Source organism: Callorhinus ursinus, unplaced genomic scaffold, assembly GCF_003265705.2.
Source record: "Callorhinus ursinus isolate GAN/ISIS: 27379988/994484 unplaced genomic scaffold, GSC_fseal_2.0 scaffold15, whole genome shotgun sequence".
Lineage (NCBI taxonomy): Eukaryota > Metazoa > Chordata > Mammalia > Carnivora > Otariidae > Callorhinus > Callorhinus ursinus.
Window position 1 is genome coordinate 3,853,782 of NW_027397077.1, and position 20,519 is coordinate 3,874,300.

The window sequence follows — 20,519 nt, forward strand, 5'->3', positions numbered from 1 at the left end:
TTAGAGTCATATTTTATCCCTTCATAGTAGTTACCCTTATTTTTGGCATATATATATAAGTTGTTCTCTCTTTAAAATTTTGAGATACAGTTTCTTCTAACAGATAAAAATATACCCTAAATCACTAGTGTATGGCTCTGTTCTAGTCTCCTGCCTGATCACATTCTCTCCCTTTTTTCTTTTTTTTTTTAAATCTTCTTTCCTTTTTCAAACAACTTCTTATCTTATCAAGTCCTTTTATAAAATCTTTTATAATTTTCATCTTTACAGTCATCTTCTATCCCTTCATTGTATCAGCCCTTATTTTGTACATATATGTCTTTCTTCCTTTAAAATTTTAGGAGGCACTTTTTTCTAACAGACCAAAATACGCCCAAAATCTAGTGTGTGGCACTGATCTATGCACTAGCCTGATCATATTTGATCACATTCTGCTTTTCTGGTATTGTTCTGTTTTTGTTTTTTTCTTTTTTTTTCTTTTTTTTTTCTCTTTCTTTTTTCTTTCTTTCCCTTTCTTTTCCCCTGGTTTCAGGTCTTTTCTGATTTGTATAGAGTATATTTGCTGGGGACGTTGTAAACCTGTTAGCATTTTGTTCTCTCATTCATCTATTCTCCTCTGGACAAAATGACAAGACGAAAAAAATCACCTCAGCAAAAAGAACAAGAGGTAGTGCCATCAGCCAGGGACCTACTCAATACGGACATTAGTACGATGTCGGACCTAGAGTTCAGAATCATGACTTTAAAGATACTAGCTGGGCTTGAAAAAAAGCGTGGAAGTTATTAGAGAAACCCTTTCTGGAGAAATAAAAGAACTAAAATCTAACCAAGTCGAAATCAAAAAGGCTATTGATGAGGTGCAATCAAAAATGGGGGCACTAACTGCTAGGATAAATGAGGCAGAAGAGAGAATCAGTGATATAGAAGACCAAATGATGGAAAATAAAGAGGCTGAGAAAAAGAGGGAGAAACAACTACAGGATCACGAGGGCAGAATTCGAGAGATAAGTGATACGATAAGACGAAACAACATTAGAATAATTGGGATCCCAGAAGAAGAAGAAAGAGAGAGAGGGGCAGAAGGTATATCAGAGCAAATAATAGCAGAGAACTTCCCTAATGTGAGGAAGGAAACAGGCATCAAAATCCAGGAGGCACAGAGAACCCCTCTCAAAATCAATAATAATAGGTCAACACCCTGACATCTAATAGTAAAACTTACGAGTCTCAGAAACAAAGAGAAAATCCTGAAAGCAGCTCGGGAGAAGAGATATGTAACCTACAATGGTAAAAATATTAGATTGGCAGCAGACCTATTCACAGAGACCTGGCAGGCCAGAAAGGACTGGCAAGATATCTTCAGAGCACTAAACGAGAAAAATATGCAGCCAAGAATACTATATCCAGCTAGGCTGTCATGGAAAATAGAAGGAGAGATAAAAAGCTTCCAGAACAAACAAAAACTAAAGGAATTTGCAAACGCGAAACCAGCCCTCCAAGAAATATTGAAAGGGGTCCTCTAAGCAAAGAGAGAGCCTAAAAGCAGCAAAGATCAGAAAGGAACACAGACAACATACAGTAACAGTCACCTTAAAGGCAATACAATGGCACTAAATTCATACCTTTCAATAGTTACCCTGAATGTAAATGGGCTCAATGCCCCAATCAAAAGACACAGGCTCTCAGATGGGATTAAAAAACAAGACCCATCCATATGCTGTCTGCAAGAGACTCATTTTAGACCCAAAGACACCCCCAGATTGAAAGTGAGGGGGTGGAAAACCATTTACCATGCTAATGGACACCAAAAGAAAGCTGGGGTGGCAATCCTTCTATCAGACAAACTAGATTTTAAAACAAAGACTGTAATAAGAGATGAGGAAGGACACTATACCTTACTTAAAGGGTCTATCCAACAAGAAGATCTAACAATTGTAAATATCTATGCCCCGAACATGGGAGCAGCCAATTATATAAGGCAATTAATAACAAAAGCAAAGAAACACATTGACAACAATACAATAATAGTGGGGGACTTTAACACCCCCCTGACTGAAATGGACAGATCATCTAAGCAAAAGATCAACAAGGAAATAAAGACTTTAAATGACACACTGGACCAAATGGACTTCACAGACATATTCAGAACATTCCATCCCAAAGCAACGGAATACACATTCTTCTCTAGTGCCCATGGAACATTCTCCAGAATTGATCACATCCTAGGTCACAAATCAGGTCTCAACCGGTACCAAAAGATTGGGATCATTCCCTGCATATTTTCAGACCACAATGCTTTGAAACTAGAACTCAATCACAAGAGGAAAGTCAGAAAGAACTCAAATACATGGAGGCTAAAGAGCATCCTACTAAAGAATGAATGGGTCAACCAGGAAATTAAAGAAGAATTAAAAAAATTCATGGAAACCAATGAAAATGAAAACACAACTGTCCAAAATCTTTGGGATACAGCGAAGGCAGTCCTGAGAGGAAAGTATATAGCAATACAAGCCTTTCTCAAGAAAGAAGAAAGGTCTCAAATACACAACCTAACCCTACACCTAAAGGAGCTGGAGAAAGAACAGCAAATCAAGCCTAAACCCAGCAGGAGAAGAGAAATCATAAAGATCAGAGCAGAAATCAATGAAATAGAAACCAAAAGAACAGTAGAACAGATCCACGAAACTAGGAGCTGGTTCTTTGAAAGAATTAACAAGATTGATAAACCCCTGGCCAGACTTATCCAAAAGAAAAGAGAAATGACCCATATCAACAAAATCATGAATGAAAGAGGAGAGATCACAACCAACACCAAAGAAATACAAACAATTATAAGAACATATTATGAGCAACTCTATGCCAGCAAATTAGATAACCTGGGAGAAATGGGTGCATTCCTAGAGATGTATCAACTACCAAAACTGAACCAGGAAGAAATAGAAAACCTGAACAGACCTATAACCACTAAGGAAATTGAAGCAGTCATCCAAAATCTCCCAACAAACAAAAGCCCAGGGCCAGATGGCTTCCCAGGGGAATTCTATCAGACATTTAAAGAAGAATTAATACCTATTCTCCTGAAACTGTTCCAAAAAATAGAAATGGAAGGAAAACTTCCAAATTCATTTTATGAGGCCACCATTACCATGATCCCAAAACCAGACAAAGATCCCATCAAAAAGAATTACAGACCAATATCCTTGATGAACATGGATGCAAAAATTCTCACCAAAATACTAGCCAATAGGATCCAACAGTACATTAAAAGGATTATTCACCACGACCAAGTGGGATTTATCCCTGGGCTGCAAGGCTGGTTCAACATCCTCAAATCAATCAACGTGATACAATACATTAACAAAAGAAAGAGCAAGAATCATATGATCCTCTCAATAGATGCAGAAAAAGCATTTGACAAAGCACAGCATCCTTTCTTGATCAAAACTCTTCAGAGTATAGGGATAGAGGGTACATACCTCAAGATCATAAAAGCCATCTACGAAAAACCTACAGCGAATATCATTCTCAATGGGGAAAAGCTGAGAGCTTTTCCCCTAAGGTCAGGAACGCGGCAGGGATGTCCACTCTCACCACTGCTATTCAACATAGTATTAGAAGTCCTAGCCACAGCAATCAGACAACAAAAAGAAATCAAAGGCATCCAAATCGGCAAAGAGGAAGTCAAACTCTCACTCTTTGCAGATGATATGATACTGTATGTGGAAAACCCAAAAGACTCCACCCCAAAACTGCTAGAACTCATACAGGAATTCAGTAAAGTAGCAGGATATAAAATCAATGCACAGAAATCAGTGGCATTCCTATACACCAACAACAAGACAGAAGAGAGACAAATCAAGGAGTCTATCCCATTTACAATTGCACCCAAAACCATTAGATACCTAGGAATAAATCTAACCAAAGAGGCAAAGGATCTGTACTCAGAAAACTATAAAATACTCATGAAAGAAATTGAAGAAGACACAAAGAAATGGAAAAACGTTCCATGCTCATGGATTGGGAGAATCAACATTGTGAAGATGTCAATGCTACCTAGAGCAATCTACACATTCAATGCAATCCCCATCAAAATACCATCCACTTTTTTCAAAGAAATGGAACAAATAATCCTAAAATTTGTATGGAACCAGAAGAGACCCCGAATAGGCAGAGGAATATTGAAAAAGAAAAGCGAAGCTAGCGGTATCACAATTCCGGACTTCCAGCTCTCTTACAAAGCTGTCATCATCAAGGCAGTATGGTACTGGCACAAAAACAGACACATAGATCAATGGAACAGAATCGAGAGCCCAGAAATGGACCCTCAACTCTATGGTCAACTTATCTTTGACAAAGCAGGAAAGAATATCCAATGGAAAAAAGACAGTCTCTTCAACAAATGGTGTTGGGAAAATTGGACAGCCACATGCAGAAGAATGAAACTGGACCATTTCCTTACACCACACACAAAAATAGACTCCAAATGGTTGAAAGACCTAAACGTGAGACAGGAGTCCATCAAAATCCTAAAGGAGAACACAGGTAGCAACCTCTTCGACCTCAGCCACAGCAACTTCTTCCTAGAAACATCACCAAAGACACGGGAAGCCAGGGCAAAAATGAAGTATTGGGATTTCATCAAGATAAAAAGCTTTTGCACAGCAAAAGAAACAGTCCACAAAACCAAAAGACAACCGACAGAATGGGAGAAAATATTTGCAAATGACATATCAGATAAAGGGCTAGTATCCAAAATCTATAAAGAACTTATCAAACTCAACACCCAAAGAACAAATAATCCAATCAAGAAATGGGCAGAAGACATGAACAGACATTTCTCCAAAGAAGACATCCAAATGGCCAACAGGCACATGAAAAAGTGCTCCACATCGCTCGGCATCAGGGAAATCCAAATCAAAACCTCCATGAGATACCACCTCACACCCGTCAGAATGGCTAAAATTAACAAGTCAGGGAACGACAGATGTTGGCGGGGATGTGGAGAAAGGGGAACCCTCCTACACTGTTGGTGGGAATGCAAGCTGGTGCAACCCCTCTGGAAAACAGTATGGAGGTTCCTCAAACAGTTGAAATTAGAGCTACCGTTCGATCCAGCAATTGCACTACTGGGTATTTACCACAAAGATACAAATGTAGGGACCCGAAGGGGTACGTGTACCCCAATGTTTATAGCAGCAATGTCCACAATAGCCAAACTGTGGAAAGAGCCAAGATGTCCATCGACAGATGAATGGATAAAGAAGACCTGGTATATATACACAATGGAATATTATGCAGCCATCAAAAGGAATGAGATCTTGCCATTTGCAATGACGTGGATGGAACTGGAGGGTGTTATGCTTAGTGAAATAAGTCAATCAGAGAAAGACATGTATCGTATGACCTCACTGATATGAGGAATTCTTAATCTCAGGAAACAAACTGAGGGTTGCTGGAGTGGTAGGGGGTGGGAGGGATGGGGTGGCTGGGTGATAGACATTGGGGAGGGTATGTGCTACGGTGAGCGCTGTGAATTGTGCAAGACTGTTGAATCACGGATCTGTACTTCTGAAACAAATAACGCAACATATTTTAAGAAAAAAGAAAAAGAAGAAGATAGCAGGAGAGGAAGAATGAAGGGGAGTAAGTCAGAGGGGGAGACGAACCAGGAGAGATGATGGACTGAAAAACAAACTTGGTTTCTAGAGGGGAGGAGGGTAAGGGGATGGGTTAGCCTGGTGATGGGTATTAAAGACGGCACATTCTGCACGGAGCACTGGGTGTTATGAACAAACAATGAATCATGGAACACTACACCAAAACAAATGATGTAATATATGGTGATTAACAGAACAATAAAAAAATTAAAAATAAAAATTGAATACATTAATTATGCACACACACAAAATATATATAGTATAAATGGTCTGAAGTTCCTAGAAATTTGTCAGTGCCCTCTCAGTCCATAATACATCATGGGCTGCTTTGTCTGATATTAGACAACAGTTGCCAGTCATAATTACGGCTTTTATTTTTAAAAGTTGAATGCCACAGAAACAACCATATTTCTTTGCCAAAGGAACACTAATCAGATCTTTAACCACATCATTTTAAGTCTTCTGTTATCTACAGACAGTTTTTATTTTACTCTGATGCTTCCCTAAGAACATTTACCATCAACTATAGGCCAAAGTGCTTGTCATCAGCCAAAAGGAACTGTCTCATTTCAGAAACACATGGAAAGAACTATGTAAGGTACTCCGGGGCACAGGCTTCTGATGGTTACTTAAATAACTTTGACCCGTACCATTGGACTGAATCAGGATTTCTAGAACTCTCAAACAGAAACTGATGGTTTCATGAACCTGCTAACTGAAGATCAAGCATAGCAAGAATTAATAACATAAGACTAAATTAACTGATAAAGGATGATCTCTCACTTTTGTTTGGAATATCAGCGATGCTTTAAGTGTTCTATTTTCTGGATATAAAGAATTCCTTTCTCTTTTTTCTTAAACTGCCTATAGCTCATGACCATTTAGTAGATTATACTTTTGTAAGCAGAAATGAAACATGTATCTTTTTCTCCTTACCAGAGTTCAGAAACTCTTATTGAGTATTCTTATTTTCATAGCAATACAATTATTTGCATAGGTTCAATAAGAATCTGTCTTCCTTGTCATCATTGGGGAAAAAAATGAATGTACAGCCAAGACTTGGACTGGAATGCCATATTTAAGAAGGATGGCTAGAATCAGATATGACCTGACGGTTTTAAGGAACGAAGGATGACTTTATGGAATCCATGTTTACAAAGCCCTCTTGAGAAAACAGTCTTGGTTTACAAAACTCCCTTGGGAAAACTTGGCTTACAGTGTTCTCAAGCCATATGAGTGAGAAAAAGGTCACTTCCTGGCCGGTCCAGGATATTTTGGGGGCCCAAGAAGTGACGAATTCACCTAAATCTGTAGGTGTGGCAGGTGAAGTCTAGTGTCGAGTTCTTGGATTAATGTTTTAGCCTTCAGAGGCTTTTAAAAGTTCAATCTGAGATTTCTCATAGCAAAACAAGCTTTAAAAAGCCTATGTGGTCAATAACTTTCTTTCTGCACTTTTGTAAATAATCAGGCTATCTAATGAGACTGTACATATTTCTTGTAAACAGGAATAATCTTATGTTGATTATCTGATCCAAAGGGGAAGTGACCATAAAAATGTTATGTTTTAATAGAAAACTATAGCACACTCTATGGGTTATCAGATCCTCATCCTGTTCATTGTCTTTGAGCTATATTTTACCTCTTTGTAAACTAAGTGGCTTTGTTACCTCCCTGTAAATTGGACTGGAGCCTCTTATCTTAGACATTTTGTCAGTCATTACCAAATTCTCAATTCTTCTGCTATACTTCAGTGTCTGGATACAGCTGTCCAAACTAATGTTTCCAGTTTTTCTCCCATCCTCCTGAATTGGTGTTGATGAGAACTCAAACATGACTGCCCAGATCTTTACTGGGAGTCTCAATTGCCTTGTAGCTGGACTTTCCCCTCAGGATCTAAAGAAGCCCCACGAGCTGAAGCTGGATGGCTTGATATAGGACTCATCACCACAGCAGATCCTGTGGATAGTCTTTGGGCCTGGATCTGCTGCTCTGTGTGCCACTCAAGAAGGTCACCTCCCATCTCATCCATGCTCTGTGCCAGGAAATACTCATGACTGTGGACAATCTTATCAAAACTCCTGTAATGTCAATGGCATCACCAAAAGCGTTCAAGCTGCAAATAGGGAAATCTGTCACATTGCCCCCCTCATTCAACTGTCCAAAGATTGTTTGAGTCCAGTGTCCAAAAATCTCCTCAACTGACTGTCCTCTGAACCCAGAAACTGGGTTTATACTGCTCCAATCATTAATCTTCTTTTTCTTTCCATAGAAACCACCCCCCCCATTGATGCCTGCTTTCTTGCATTGTTAAGTCTCAACACATGATTCAATGAGTACGTCAACAACAGAAATATGCTGAAACAAACTACATAGACAAACTTTCTTATATAAATCTTCTCCCAGCCTCATGTGTTTTATAAACCAGGAATGTCTGTCTCGAGGACTTGGGAGCCATCCCTTTGAAATGTTATCATCAAGAAAGACAAGGCACCCATCTCCCAGTCTCTGTGGGAGGGGTGGAACCTAACCTTGATAAGCACCAATTGCAAACATCGATGGTCTTAATCCCATTGACCAGTCACCCAACTTACAACCTCCAGTACTTTTTCACTGTCTCACTCCAGCACTTAAAAACTCACCCGCTTTTTGTTTCAATAGAGTTGAGTTCAATCTTCCCTAGTGCAAAAGTTTTGATCTCTGGCAGAATTGTCTTGAATAAAATCTTTCTTGCTTCTATCTCTGGCAATTTTTCTTTGATATCCACCAGTCTACTGTTGAACTCAACCTCTGAGGTTTGTTTTTTTTTTAATTTTGGTTATTGTATTTTTCAGTTCTAAAATTTCCATGTGGTTCTTATGTTTTCTATTTCTTTGCTGAGACTTTCTTTTTTCTTCTTTTCCAGGGTGCTCATAATTGCTTGTTGAAGCATTTTTATGATAGCTGCTTGAAATCATTGTCAGATAATTGTAATATCTCTTTAAAAATTCAGTTTCAGATCTCCCTGGTCCTTGGTAGGATCAGTGATTTTTAATTAAAACCTACAAGTTTTGATAGCTATAGATGAAAGATCTCACATCAACAACCTAATTTTATACCTTAAGGAACTAGAAAAAACAGAACAAACAAAACCTAAAGCTAGTAGAAGGAAGGAAATAATAAAGATTAGGGTAGAGATAAATTTTTTTTAAAAGAGAATAGAAAAACAATAGAGAATATCAACAAAACCAAGATTTAGTTCTTTAAAAAAAAAATCAAAATTGACAAATCTTTAACTACATTGACAAGAAAAAAAGACAACAAGCTCAAAAACTAAAATCAGACAAAAAAGTGGGGACACTATTACCGATTTTACAGAAATACAAGGATTATAAGAATGTACTCTAAGCAACTGCATGCCAGCAAATTGGATGACCTAGATGAAATGGATAAATTCCTAAAGACACACAAAGTACCAAAACTGAATCATGGAAAAAGAGAAAATGTGAATAGACTATAACTAGTTAGGAGATTGAATTAGTCATCAAAAGCCTCTCAATGAAGAAAAGCCCTGGACCGGATGGCTTAACTGGTTAATTCTACCAAACATTTAAAGAAGAAGTAACACCAATCCTTCTTGAACTTTTAAAAAAAACTAAAGAGGAAGGAATGGTTCTTAACTCATATCTATGAGGCCAGCATCATCCCAATACCAAAGCCAGAAGAAGAGACAAGAAAACTATAGACCAATATCCTGTGTATCTATGCTGTGAAAATCCTCAACAAAATGCTAGCAAACTCAATTCAGCAGCATATTAAAAAGGTTATATACCACGGCCAAGTGGGATTTATTCCTGGAATGCAAGGATGGCTCAAGATACAAAACTCAGTCAATAATAATATATCACATTAACAGAATGAAGTAAAGAGCCTACACAATCATCTCAATTGCTGCAGAAAAAACATTTGACAAAATTTAACACCTTTTCATTATAAAAATACCCAAGAAACTAGAAATGGAAGTACCTCAACATAACAGAGGCCATGTATGAAAATTCACAGCTAACATCAGACTCAGTGATGAAAAAAAGTTTTTTCTCAAAGATCAGGGACAAGACAAGGATGCTTGCCTTTGCTACTTCATTTTAACATAGTCCTGGAAGTCCTCACCAGAGCAAATAGGCAAGACAAAGAAAGAAAGAAAAGCCATCCAAACTAGAAAAAATTAAAATTATCTGTTGCAGATGACATAATCTTATATGTAGAAAACTCTAAAGATCCCACACACACAAAAACTGTAAGAACTAATAAATGAATTCAGCGAAGTTGCAGGTTATAAAATCAACGCCTCCAAATTAGTTGCACTTCTACACACTAACAATGAACAACCTGAAAATGAAATTAAGAATACAGCTGCCTTAACAGTAGCATCAAGAAGAATAAGGCACTTAGGAATTAACTAAGGAGGCGAAAGACTTACACACTAAAAACTACAAACATTGCTGCAAGAAATTAAAGAAGACACAAAAAAATGGAAAGACATCCCATGGTCATGGATTGGAATAGTTAATTTTGTTAACATATCAGTACTACCCAAGATGATCTACAGATTCAGTATAAGCCCTATAGAAATCCCAAAGACTTCTTTTGCATAAGCAGAATATTTTACTCTAAAATTCATATGGAATCTAAAGGGACCTTGAATAGCCAAACAATTTTGAAGAAAAAGGAGAACAAAGTTGGAAGTCCCACACTTCCTGATTTCAAAACTCACTGTAAGTCTACAATAATCAAAACAGGACCATAATGGCATAAAGACAGCCGTATAGATCAGTTGAATAGAGTAGAGAACCTAAGATTAAATTCTCACAAAGACTTTTCAACAAGAGTGTCGAGTTCTAGCCCCTCCAAATTCATATGTTGAAGTCCTAACTGCCCCCCCCACCCTGTACCTCAGAAGGTAACTTTATATTTGGAAAGAAAGTCTTTAAAGAAGTGATTAAGTTAACATGAAAGTCTTTAAAGTGGGCCCTTAATCCAACATGACTGGGGTCCTTTACAGGAAGAGGAAGATTCATGGGAAGGTTGAGGGGGAGGGGTGTGCAACACCCTGTGACCCAGAAATTCTACTTCTGTCCAAAAGAATTGAAAGCAGGGGCTCAGATTTGTACAGCCATCTTCATAGCAGGATTATTCGTAATTGCCAAAGTAGAAAAAACCCAAATGTCCACAGATGGATGAATGGATAAATGAAATGTGGTATATACATACGATGGGATATCATTCAACCTTAAAAAGGAAGGAAATTCTGACCCAGGCTACAACATAGTTGAAACTTGAAAATATTATGCTGAATGAAATTAAGTCTGACCACAAAAAACAAATACCATTTGATTCCATTTATGTGAGGTCCCTAGAATAGTCATTTTCATAGAGACGGGAAAGTAGAATGCTGGGTGCCAGGGGCTGGTCATGGGAACTTTTAAAGTTTTGCTCATTAGTGTTTAATGTGTATATAGTTCATCAGGAAGATGAACAAGCTCTGGGGATGGATGGTGGTGATGGTTGTAGAATCATGTGAAGGTACGTAATGCCACTGAACTCTACACATAAAAATAGTCAAGTGGTAAGTCTTATATATGTTTTATCACAATTTCTAAAACCTGAAAACTTGGGGCATTATGTTAGGAGACTTTGGAACTTATTTGAACCTTCTGTATGAGCTGGCTTTGGCAGGGGGAAGGAGGACACAGCCTGGTTTCTACCAAGTGGTGTGGAAGCCCAGGTTCCCCATTAGGCCTCTGTGGATACCAGAGGGGGTGAGGCTCCTCATTAGTGGGCAGAGGTGGAAGTTCCAGCCCTCTGAGAGGCTTCCACTGATACCCCTGGCCCAGAGGAATAGAAGTGCCTCCTTATTGCCCCATGTGGCCTCCACCGACAGCAGAGAGGATGGGGTGGTAGCCTCCTTACCCCTGGGCAATGATGAAAGTCCTGACTCTCCAGGAGGCTCCCTTTGTCAGGATGGTGGGGAGTGGAAAGGCCACCTGGATCCTGTCAGGTGGGGTGGAATTCCAGGATCCCCACACGGTCTCCACTGACACCTAAGGGGGGGGGGGCATCTCATATGACAGCCCAGCGAGATGAGAGCCTCTGCTCCCTGCTTGGCCTCCTCTGACCCCACCCCAGTAGGGGAGTTAGGGAGAGCAGACTTTGGCCGGGGCTTTTTTTTTTTTTTCCTCCTTGCCTGTTGGTGTTTCCTGGTTGCCAGCTTCTTCAGCTTTAATCTGGGGATATATGAGTCAAAGAGAAAACCCAAGAGCTCACCCCACCATGTCATTCCTGGAGTCCTGGCCTCCCTGGTCAGTCTGCCTTCTTCTCTACACCTTCCAGAATCTTATGTCTGTCTTATATACCACGCCCTGGGCTTTCCATTGTACTTAGAAAAGAGAATAGGAAAAAGTATATTGACTCCATCTTCATAGACGTGGAAATCTCTTTAGGTGTTTGCTTTTTGTTAGGAGAGATGTGAGCCCACTGCGTGTCCTAGAGGGAGAGCTTGAAGGCACAAGACACTAGGGAGTCTGCTGCTGGAGCCGATGCCGGGGGAAATGGGCAGGTTGGATCTGCAGACCGTGAGAAGGGATTAACCTTGGGCAGGGGAAGGATAAACCCTGAAGGTGGAAATAAGAATGGGCAGAGGGTGCAGGGAAACAGGAACGAGACAGATTGCCAAACCTTGCTTTCGTGGCTCTGTCTCCTCCATGAAGGCAGAGGCTGGTGGTGGAGGATGAAGGCAGAGATGGGCTGAGGGCCTGAGGAACAATGATGAAGCTTTGAAACAGCTGTGAGGAGTTTCAAGGCGACCTCTGCTTGCTCACATGTAGCAGGCTGGCCAGACACGGTGATCACGGTGTCACGGATGCTGGCATCACCAAAGGTGGGCTGTGTGCCAGGCCCTGATCCAGAGAGGAGCACGTCTGGGGGATTCCCACTCGGCGGTCAGGAAACCAAGCCCTACAGAGATGAGGTAACAAGCATTTCATGGCCTGAAATGGCAGAGCCGGGACTTGACCACATGGTTTCTAATTATAGACCCAGTTCCCTTGGGTGCTGAGGGCCCAGCTGACATTAGACACCATGAAGCTGTGGTGTCCTCACACCTGGGTGAATTTCTCTAGGAGGCTGGGCATAAAAACAGAAGTGGAATTGCTAGACAGAGTCCAGGTTGGGGTTCTTCCAGGCAGATGTGTCAGAAGGACAGTGCGCAGAGGATATTGGGAAGGGATGGACTGAGGTAGTGATTGTGTGTCCTGGTTGGATCAAGAATTAAGTCGAGACAGTGAGGGGATGATAATAAGGAAAATGGCGGGTCCGAACGGCCAGAACTCCTGATGGCGTAGGAAATAAGTGGGAGGGTAAGGGTACGTGTATGAGAGAACAGGAACCATAGGAAGTTGTGGTTAGAGAAGAGGTTAAGTTAAAGATTTCTTGGTAAGGCAGATCCTGGAGGTGACAAGGTTTTAAGAGTGTGGGTGGCTGAGTGTGGGGGAGGCACAGGATTTGAGGTCAAGAAGCTCAAGGGTGAAAGGCAAAGTCACCTGCCCAAGACGACACAGCCACTCACTGGGAGAGATGGGGTTTGCTGGAGAGGATAAAGAATACTCGATGACCCTTATTTGAGCATAGTGAGGCCGACTTTACTCCAGGGGAGGCTATCCAGAGAGATGTGGTGGAATTTTGCAGTGAGGGAGAAAGATAGGGCTCAAGGCCAAATACAGCATGGGCAAGTGGGAGTTTAGAGTGGAGGAGCAGGGCAGGGGCGGGTGGGTGGAAAGTTACGAACAGGAAGCATCAGGGGCAGGGGTTCTTGCTGAGGCAGTTCAGGGTGATCAGATGCCACCCGGGGAACGATGCAGCAGAGGGGCTCAATCAGTTGTGGGAGGGTGGAGGTCTTTACTCAAATGACTTTGCAGTTCTTGCTCAAACTGGATCTTACAAGGAAGGGCACAGATGGGCCTAGGAGGAGGTCCAGGAGCCTGGCAAAATCCGGTCAAGCAGAGAGAGAGTCTTTGTCAGATTTAGACCCCACTGGGAATCCAGAAAAAGCTGTCGAAGGGTGAAGATGAAGAGCAGGTGGCAATGATGGAGAGCAGGGGAGGGAGGCACAGGCCGATGGAGATTCTCAAAAGTGAGGCGCGTTTGTAAGCAGTGCTGGGAAGTGAAATCAGGGTGGTACCGGGACTGGACCTCACATCTGTACCATTCAGTCCCAGCGCCTCTGTGGGCTGTGCCCTGCGCAGGAGCCACGCGCTGGAGGATGAGGACCGGCTGTCGCAAGCCACCTAGGTCATGTCAGCACCTTAGCCTGAGTGTTGGGGGTGGAGGGAGGAACAGGGAGCAATGTACATTTTAGGAAATGTAAAAAAGCAGACAACAACAACAACAACAATGAAGAAGCACAGGGACCAACTATGTAAAATGCAAGACCGGTTGATAAAGGAGGATTATGTTCTCTTTCCTTTTCAGGAAGTTTCCTTCATCATGGCCAGCTCATTGTTTTTACAACAAAATGTGGTTAAAGTAAAAAAGGAACAAGCATAGGGTTACCAAAATCACATGATCCTGGCTGGAAAAAAGTCATATAGCAAAATGCAGAACACTTGGGTCTGTATCTCTCCTCTCACCCCAAGGGGAGCCTGCTAGGTGGATTTCCTGCCATGCCCCAAGAAAGATTAGGAGACTAAGAAGGTGCATCAGCTCTAACTGGGGTCAGCCGCAGGTGTGGCCGGAAGGTGAGGGGCTCTGAGCACAGAAACCCACCTGCCTAAGACAAGGTGTGAGCCAGGAGAGGCTCAGGGCTCTTCCAGATGGACATTAGCTTCCGAGACAGGGCAGCTTGATGCAAGCATGGTCCCAGATCAAATCTGGATAGTGGGGAGATGCCCGTCACAAAGGAGTGTTTTAGGGCAACTGGCAAAATGTGAATATGGACTATGGGTTGGAAAGCCACATGGGATGAATGTTAAATTTCCCGATTTTAATCATGAGCTGTGCCTACGTAAGAGAATGTCCTTGCTCTTCGAAACTACACACTGGAGTGGGTAGAAAGTCTTTGGGGGCACGACGTGTGCAACTTCCTCCCAAACAGTCCAGGAAAATCCTATGCCTATCCAATAGGGAGGAGGAGGAGGAGAGTGAACACACAAAGGGAGGCAAAATGTTAACAATTGGTGGATCTGGACCAAATGTTCTTTAAACATGCGTTTTTTTTTTAACTATTCTTGCAATTTGGATGTAAATGTGAAATTACATCAAGTGTGAAAGTTAGGAAGAAACAAAGCAAGGCTTGGGGTTGGGTTGTTTATGGCTGGGGCTTCAAACTTAGCTGAGAATAAGCTAAATTTATGAGGGGACGACAGAACCGGTGCTGGGTTTTTTGTTTTGTTTTGTTTTGTTTTTGCTTTGTTTTCTTAAAAATCCTCCTCTGTAGAAGATCAACTTAAATATATTCTGCATCGAAAACTGGTGATGTATGGTGACTAACATAACATAATAAAACTAAAAACATAAATGTATTCTGCAGATATTAATAATTACTGACTACCATGTAGTTTTGTTTATGCTATCGTTTTAACAGAGTTTACGTTATGTATTAGTTTTTGACCAGAGGCTTCCAGAATGATGAACTGGGAGCAGTTTTTCTGGAGTGTCCCTGTTGAGTCGGACAAACTTATGCCCACAAGGAGCATTGCTTTTGGAGAAGGTGCAACATACATGTGCTTTGTAGGCCTTGATGAAAGCAGCCTGTTCTGGGACTCCTTGGTGCCTGGAGCTGTAGGGAGTACACATAAGGGGCCATTAGTCCTGGGAGGGGACGAATTGCAGATTTTGAAGGTTGAGAAGATCTGGCAGAGTGGCCCAGGATGACAGGAAAGGACAAAAGCTCCAAGGTCAAAGGCAAATTCACCAGGGGGAAGGAGATCGGAGGTTAATGCAAGAGCCTAAGGCTCTGGTGTGTGTGTGTGTGTGTGTGTGTGTGTGTGTGTGTGTGGTGTGTATGATTCTGGAATAGCTTGCCGCTGAGACTAGCGGCCCTGGGGACCGGTGACTGTGGCATGGTGACAGTGTCATGTGTTGGGAATGATGGCTGAGCACATGTGAGTGGAAGGAGCCACAGTCTTGGAGGCCAGTGTGTGGCCCCTGTACAGTGGTCTAGATGGACCCAGGGCAGTCGGGACATCCCTTCATGGACAGGCAGCTCTCCCGGGGCTGAGCCCATCGGGCTCCCACAGTGACCTGTGGGGTATCTCTAGAACAAAGATGCGGTGTGGCCAGTGCGACCCTTTCAGCTCTCTCCCAGCCTGGGTTCGGAAGAAGGACGAAAGCCTTTCAAGTCCTCAGAGTTTGTGCCTGATTCGAGGGGGAGCCTCAGACAGGAGACGCTGTGTCTGAGTCTTCTTGACTATTAATGGGGGAAATGCATATGTCCCAGGTGGTGGTTCATCCTCAAAGGAGGTCAGTATCAGTTCTGTCCTTCCCTGCACGCATCAAGGGCATGGAGCGTATTTCCCCGGCCTCACACACAGGCTGGCCCTGTGACCGCTTTGGTCAAATGTGGTGGGACTTCTGGGCCCTGGGTTGCAGGTCTGGCAACTTCTGCTTTCGTCTTCCTAGAACATTTGCTCTTAGTTGCTACCTCTGGAAGCCAGTGCCCTGCTGTGAGAAGCCCAAGCTAGCCGCACAGGGAGGCCACGCGGGGGACCGACCTCCTGGTGGACAGCCAGCACCAACTTGCCAGCTATGTGAGGGAGGCCAGTTTGGACCTTCCAGCCACCCGCATACCCTGGCTGGTACCTCACGAAGCAGAAGAAACCCTCGGCCACCTGCAGGATCCGGACAGATGATAGTTTGGTTATTTTAAGCCATGAAGTTTTAGGGGTTTTTTGTTGTTGTTGTTGTTTTAGCACAGCGACTGACAACACATACTGTAAGTGGGTCAGGTGAATGAGACAGAGAACGTAAAGAAGCATAACTGAAGAGGTCAGCAAGAGCCACTTAAGGCTCGGTGACAGATTGCACCAGTTTACTTACCTGCAAGGGCTCAGGACACCCCTGATCTCTGTTCCCTCATCTGCAGCTTCCCGAACCTGGGGCTCAGAGACCCACAGGTGTCAGTGCTGGGTCCAGCGGCTTCCTCTTGTAAATGAAGAAACGGGGGCCCAGGGCAGGAAAAGGACCCCCTCAGGTCACAAAGCTGGTGTTAAAGCTACATGAGGGCCAGGCCTTCTGAAGTCCCCCTTTCCTGTCTCCATATCATAATCCGAAACATCAGTCCTATTATTGACTGCCACACGTCGTGCACTCCAGGATCTTTGAACCTCCCTGTACGCTCTGTAGTCAATACCCCGCGGTCAATACCCACCTCCCAGATGAGGAAACCCAGGCTCAGACCAAGGTCACACAGTTAAGAAAGTGGAGCTGGAATTTGACCTTGGGATTCCCAGTGCCGACGGCACCCGCCCGTCTTTTCCTATGTCACAAGAAGGCGGAGGGGTTCAGAATTCTGATTTCACAGGGTAGCTTGGGATAACTTGGGTTTATCTGAAGCGTAACATAGCTGGCTGCGGCATATCACTTGTGGCATTTACACACCCCTTCCACCTGTGCCCCCCGCCCCCACCTTCTCTGCCTTACAATGCCATTGTGAGGTGAAATGGGAAAGTCGTTGCTACAAGATCTGTGTGATTGTCAGTAAGTGTGACCACTGTCATTAAAGCAAAGAGATCATGGAGGCTCCTTGAAAAAGAGAGAAATACCATCAGTTTCACTTCTGGGCATCTATGCCAAGAAAATGAAAACACTAACCCGAAGAGCTATCTGCACCCCATGTTCATTGCAGCATTATCTGCAGTAGCCAAATTATGGAAGCAGCCTGAGTGTCCATCGATGGATGAGTGGGTGAGGGAGATGTGCTATATACACCATAGAATATTACTCAACCATAAACAAGAATGAAATCTTGCCCTTTGTGACAATCTGCGTGGACCTAGAGGGCGTTATGCTCAGTGAAATAAGTCAGACAAAAACAAATACTGTACGATTTCACTTATGCGTGGAATCTAAAAATAAATGAATAAGCAAAACAAAACAGAAACAGACTCACAGATAGAACAATCTGGTGGTTGCCAGAGGGGAGGGTTTTGGGGGGAATGGGCAAAATAGGGGAAGGGAATTAAGAGCTGTAATCTTCCAGTTATAAAATAAATTAAGTCCCAGGGGTGTAAAGTACAGAGTAGGGAATATAATGAATACTACTGTAATAACTTTGCATGGTGACAAATGGTAGGTACACTTACCGTGATGAGCATTTCCTAATGTATGTAATGTTGAATCACTATCTGTGCATTGGAAACCGATATAATACTGTATATCAATTATACTTGAATTACAGATAAATAAATACAAGCAACCATTTGTACATAGGAAGACCAATTTAAAAGATATACAGCAAACTGAAGAAAAATGATGAGCTACTTGGCAAATGATAAATTGGAACTCATGTTTAATTGCATTGGTTTTAAGGCAAGATTTTAAGAAAGGGCTCCTGCTTTTCTTTTCTTCTGCTTTTTAAGTGTTAAACATAGCACATTTCAAAGAAAGAACTTCTATCTCCTGTTCTGCTGAAAATTCTGGTTGGAGTACGTGATTCAAATGTTTGTGTTGGCCAAGAATTCTGACTTCCTGTCGGTTCACGCATACAGTGTCTGTCCCTGGAGGGGAAGACGGTCATGCCTCGGTGACTCTCAGGTTCCTGTCCACCATGCCCAGGCTGCTCCCTGGGCACAGGGGAACATAGAGAAGGCCAGAAGAGTTGGAGTCCCCATGAGCCACAGCCTCCAGGCTTGGTGGATTTCTCAGAGCCATCCAGCAACGCTTCTCAGTTTCCCCATTCTGGGGCACGTGTGTCTCAAACCTTCTCAGTCTAGAATTCTCCAGCTGTCCCCCTGCCCTCATCAGCAGGTGGCCCCATCATTTATTTCACCAAGAAATTAGAAGCCATCAGGATAAAACACTCTTTTAACTTTTGCTAGAAATTCGCCCACTTCACCTGCACCTTTACCCCGCCCAGCTTTGTTCTCACCAGGCTCGTGGTGAGGGCGAGTCCTGCCTGTCCCTGTCCCTGTCCCCTCTCCAGACTCCGCCCCATCAGCTTTGCCCCCCACCTTCCGCCTCTCCCTCTCTGGGCTCAAGCCTGTCCCATTTGATGAAGTCTTTCCCTCGATCCCTCCAGGTGCTGCCCCATCTCCTGCCCTCTTCTTCACAGCTACACTTCAAGCCACCTGTTCCCCAGCCCAGTCCAATCTGACGTATGCATTCCCAGTTTTCCCCATCCCAGAGAAGCTCATGGCCCCACACTCCCTCCACAAGCCTCCCCCAGCCCAGCTTCTCCGCTGACCCGACACCCTGTGTGCCACTCGTGTCCTGAAATGCTCTAACTTCTTACCTAGGAAACCCTCCTCGTGTTCCTCTGACCTCTCTGACTGTTCTTCAGCCTTCTCCCTGCCTACTTCTGGAAAGTTGTTTGCCTTGGCCTCTGGCCCTATTCTCACTTGTCACAATACCTTAGTCAGGGTCCAGCCAGGGGCCAGGAAGAAACCGTACACGAGTGAGTCAGGCTGGATGGGAGTGATAGGGAGCAGTGGGGACCGGGGCAATCGGGGAGCCCGAGAGCCTTGGGAAGGTGGTGTCAGCAACTCAGCATGAGCAGATGACTGTCAAGAGCAGGGTAGGCAAACATGTTTCTAAAGGGCCAGAGAGCAAGTACTGTAGGCTGTATGGGCCACGTGTCACCTCTGTCACTGTTCTTTGTTTTAACAACCCTATATATATAAAAAAAACTTAGCTCTACAAGTCATACAAACACAAGCCAAGGTCGGATTTGGTGTGCAGATTGTAGTTTGCTGAGCCCTGGTAAAGAGTGAATGCAAGCCCATGGTGGCTAGACCTTCTGATTTTCCAGAGAAGCCAGAAATCCAGTTTTTGTTTGAAATCTTTTGGTTACCAAATGCTGACATTTAGAAGATCTGGGAGCGTCCGTCTCCAGGTATCCCCTAGAGCATCTTGCAGCCACTGGAAACGTGTCCACCCAGAACTCAATTCATCAGTACAACCCCCCCCCCCCCCCCGCCAGCTGGGTTCACAGTCTCAGCAAATGGCGACACCCTCCACTAGAAACAGACACCTGGGGTTCCCTGCCCTTCACACCTGCCTCATCAGCACTCTGTTGCTGATCCTTCCTCCTAAATTCCTATCTATCTGGCTCTGTCCTCAGTGCCACTTCCCTGTGTCAGACCACCATCATTTCATCCCTTGGGAACCACAACCTCCTCTTGATAAAGAGTTCCCATCTCCTGTCTTACCCTCTCTTAATCCTTTTATAACCAAAATGTCTTTCTAAAATGCAAATCTGCTCAAGGCACTCCCAAGCTTAAGACTCACTTGCTGACTGGGTAAGGTCCTAACCTTTAGTTGGTCTACAAGGCTTTGGTGGTCACGCTCCTGCTGGACCCCTGGTCCCCTCTCTCTCCTGGCTCATCCCATTCCACTGTGTGCTTCTGTCTTTGCTACTTCTAGTTCCTGAAATGAGCCAAGCTCCCTCTCACTTCCACGTCTTTGCATCTGCTGATGTGACTGACACATCCTTCACTCCACCCCACTTACTGCCATGTTCTTCTTTAATCTCAGCTCCTGCCAGGTGGTGCCCTTTCCTCCCTCCCTCCCTCCCTTCCTTCCTCCCTTCCTTCCTTCCTTCCTCCCTTCCTCCCTTCCTCCCTTCCTTCCTTTCTCCCTCCCTCCCTCCCTTCCTCCCTCCCTCCCTCCCTTCCT

General features: G+C 43.4%; 1 long non-coding RNA gene across 1 annotated transcript in view; it reads left to right on the forward strand.

Moving 5' to 3' along the window:
- Positions 1-20,519, forward strand: part of LOC112834200 (uncharacterized) — a 45,729-nt gene that overhangs the window by 22,221 nt on the left and 2,989 nt on the right. The gene's annotated exons all lie outside the window — the stretch shown is intronic.